The sequence below is a fragment of the Oryzias melastigma genome, linkage group LG12 (assembly GCF_002922805.2).
Source record: "Oryzias melastigma strain HK-1 linkage group LG12, ASM292280v2, whole genome shotgun sequence".
Taxonomy (NCBI): Eukaryota; Metazoa; Chordata; class Actinopteri; order Beloniformes; family Adrianichthyidae; genus Oryzias; species Oryzias melastigma.
The window spans coordinates 5,564,345-5,568,350 of NC_050523.1; the positions used below are offsets into that span (position 1 = coordinate 5,564,345).

The 4,006-nt window shown below is 34.4% G+C and overlaps 1 long non-coding RNA gene across 2 annotated transcripts in view; it reads left to right on the plus strand.

Annotated features, from left to right (window-relative positions):
* LOC112136114 overlaps positions 1 to 3,555 on the plus strand; it is a 71,324-nt gene extending 67,769 nt beyond the window's left edge. For both annotated transcript variants that reach the window (XR_004948817.1, XR_004948816.1), the window contains exon 3: positions 1,706 to 3,555. This is a non-coding gene — a long non-coding RNA (uncharacterized LOC112136114). The remainder of the gene's footprint in view (positions 1 to 1,705) is intronic.
* Positions 3,556 to 4,006: the final 451 nt, after the last annotated feature.

Sequence of the window (4,006 nt, forward strand, 5' to 3'; positions counted from 1 at the left end):
AAAAAAAAAAAAAAAAAAAAAACATAGAGAAGAAATCTGCATCAAAGCTGAGGCTTTTTTTCTGTTTAAAAGCGACAGCCTCGGGCTGTTGTTACACATGTCTGACAACATTAAGGACAGAGCAGAGAACGGCCATTCACTGCCTGCTTTGTTAGTGTTTCAAGTGTTAGTATGTTTTAAGGGTGGAAGCTCTGTAATTACCAAAAAGGACAAAGACTACCACCAGATATTTTTTTTGATAACTGATGTGCAGACAACTCTTTGTAAAAGGATTCAGACGGAACAAAGACGAGCACATTTCTGGAGTCATTATCTGAGCATCTTTGGTCTGCTCTCCTTTAAGAATCCAGTAGAGATACGGTTCAAAAGAGTTCTCTGCCAAGTTGGGCTCACTTTCAAGTCAAAGTACTTTTTTTACATACGGATAAGAGATATGTTAAAAAAGAAGATTGTTTTAAAAAAATAGCGATCTTCACTAAGAATATGCATGAAATGTGTAGATACAAGCAACTTCTAGAATGTTTTTCCGTGCTCAAAAAAGAAAAAGAGAAAAATCTTTTATTGTTTGACTTACTTACTAGTTTGGCTAATTCTAAGTTTTTTTTTAAAACAAACATAAAGTAAAACAGAAAAAAAACTACTTACAGCTGATCACCTGGATCAAGAATGTGGCTATCAATAAATCAATCAATTGATATTTAATTAAATTATGTCCTATCATATCATTATTAAATCGTATCATATACTTGTACATCAAAACCCAAATTAATTTTGTCAGTTAAGCCTATCCTTAATTTAAATGTGAAGAAACTGGATTATTTTGACAAATCTTCCCTAAAAAAATTGTCTTGTTTAACCCCAGAACACTTTCACTATAAAAGGTTTCACCATCACTTTTGCTGGGTAATTTTACCCAATATAATATCCCCAATAAAAAGTATTTGTTATAAAAATAGATCAAAATATGACAATGCATGATAAATTTGTTTTGTTTTATTTTTAACAGTGGTTTATGTAAAATCATGTAAATACTCCTGTTCTAGTTAAAATCACCCGGCGGTAGTGCTCTAGGGTAAATGGCATTTTTGCTAATTTAGAATACATTCAGTTGATGTGATTAGCAAACGTTAGTTAAAAGATTGTCTTAAATATTTCATTGGCATCAAAAAAAAAAGCTTTGCAAGCGTCTTTTTAGCACAACTGAAATACAAAAAAAATGTATTTACTTTTTCTGTTTAAAACATCTTTTACCAATCACATAATATTGGCTTTCTCTTAATTAAATGTAAGCAAGACAAATAATAAAATAGACCATTAAGTTAGCAAGCAGCTGATAAATTTAGCTTGTATTTTTTAAATTAATTTAGATGAATATGTGAAATTACTAGATGATAAAGTTTCATTCTAATTTTTGAGTTCAATGTTGAAAGGCCAAAATGTACTGTGATAAACACGCATGTGTAATTGGATGAAAATCAAGTGATGTACTTCACGATGAAGATGCTTATTCACTTTTTTAAATATATATATATATATATAATTTAGCTTTAATGGCCTGTGATCAACTGATGTACCCGTGAACCTTGAACCACAATCTTATTTTACTTACAAGTGCTGCATCCAATAAGTCTTGCCTTTTTAATTCATGTAAAACTGTTGTGAACTTGAACCTAAAGCTCCATCTGTCCTTTTGTTTGCTTTTCAGAACTGCCTCTCAATTTGAGCAAAGATCACCACACTTTCGTTTCTGGAAGAACTCCTGCTTTTTCCCGAGGAACACAGAAATGTTTCCAGCTATGAAATCCTTCCAGAGTCCTGGAGCTGCCAGAAAAATTTGACGTGTGTGAAGCGTCTCCGTTCTGACAGGTCAGAATCAAATCAATCCAACATGTTTGGTGGATTTCCATTCTCTTAGTCAAATTGTACCGTTACATCATAACTGCAGTGAATTAAGTTAAACTTTGTGATGAAGTTTGAGCTGCAGCTGCTAAAGCTGTAGAAAAAGATCTTTTACAAACATGACAAAACCTTTTTGCTCAGTTAACAGACCCTGAAGTGAGAAAATAATTCAATTTAATTTCATATATTTGGTAAAAATTCAAAAAGAAGTCTCATTTAAACTCACAAAAGCATAAAATACAACAATTCAGCACCATTTATGTCCATATTTCAATATTTTAAATGCAGAAAAAGAGAGAAACTATTTCCCTGCATTTATTTTAAATTAACATTAATGCCATTTCAAAATTTAATAATTTTAAAAGACAGCATTCACTTATGTATTTTAAATGGTATAAACTCACTTTGAGCACTTTTCAGTAACAGTCATATTCACACATTTGTGCTCACCTATTACGGCCAGGACCATCGTGGGGCTCAGTGTCTTTGGACACTTCGACAACCAAACCTGCAATCTGCAGGTCAAAGGTGAACACTCCATCTCTGCACCACGACAATAGATGCCATTTCCATGTTTAACCTTCCTGGAGAAATTTACTTTACATATAGATGTAATTACAATTACATAAAAAAAACTCTGTATTCAGAAATGGAATCTCGTCTGAGTCTATGTGTGAAGGACATGGTTAAATTAGAAAAAAAGAAGCTTTAACATGTGCTTCCAACACATTTCTTCAATTTATCATCCCTTACCGACATCTTTTATAGTGATTATTTCTTTTTATTTTACCCCAGATGACTTCATTCTTCTTTCATGAAAATGGACCGTATTCTTTCCACCCAGAGTCTGTTTTCCATTGTCAGAGGTGGTTGTGAGGCAGGTCTGCAAAAATAAAAAAAAAAAAAGGAAGAAAGAAGTCTTTGGTGTTTGTGTTTATATGTGTCAGCGTCTGTGGGCAAATTTATAGCTTACAGTTGCAGACAGTTTATGTGTGCAGACGTTGCTTGAAATCCACTTGGGTCGGTTGTCTGAAACACTATTCCAATACGACAACAAGAAGAAAAGTCAAAGAGGCTCTTGTTTCTCTGCGGATCCATCAAGCCTGACTGTATTCATCTCAACACAGCGCAGTATCAGCACAACCACACAACACTGTCTACACGTTTGCCACCCTATACTCTCTGAGTCTCCCTTTCAGAAGCGGTTAAAGCAGCACTTACTGAAATCAGTGATTGTTAGAGCTGCATGTTGGTGAGCAGTAAAAGTCCTTTCTGTTTGTTTGTCTTTGAGTATTCCTGTTGTGTTGCTGTAAGACAGATGCTGCTGCCTCTTACATGTCCTGTGGGAGTCCTTCATGTTTATTTCATCAGATCGAGTATTGCAGAACAATCTTTGCTCTGTTTTCTTTAAAGGTTCCACAGTTACTTCATTTTCCTCTACGAGAATGCGCAATCAAGTCGAGATTATGCACAACAATAAACCAATCGTTTACAATGTGTGAACAACTTTGTTTGCACGTCATTGCAATGGCAACATTTAATGAGGTGTTTGAAGCTGAAATTATTTTTCCTTTTCTCCCTTACCATATGCCGTCTTTTTTTACATTGTTCATTAACATCTGCATTTGCGATTAAAGTGGCTCTAAGGTAATAACATCTGGATTTCTGTTGGTGATTTCTATTCCTGCATGAGCTGCTACAGTCCAGTTTCTTTTTTCTAGGTGAAGATTTTGATTTTTTATTTCTCCAGGAATTAACATTATTCAGCTTTGTAAGACAGCTTTTTAAGGAAAATTGTTAATTTACACACATATTTAATAATATTTAGAAACGTTTAGCTAATTTGAGCTTTCCCACAATTTTCTCTTTGGAATTTAGCATAAACTCCTTTTTAATCTTAATTCTATATTCATTTGGGGAAAAAGGGGCCCAACAAAACAAACACTCATTGGCCGTCCTTTAGCTACAGTAACCTCCATCTCCAACTCTCGCTGTCTCAGCAGGACTACAAACATTCTGAAGGACAATGCTCATGCCATTGAGTCTTCATCTCTTCAACCTGCTGCCTTCTGGCAGGCATTTCAGGTCCGTACCAGCCAGAACAAAC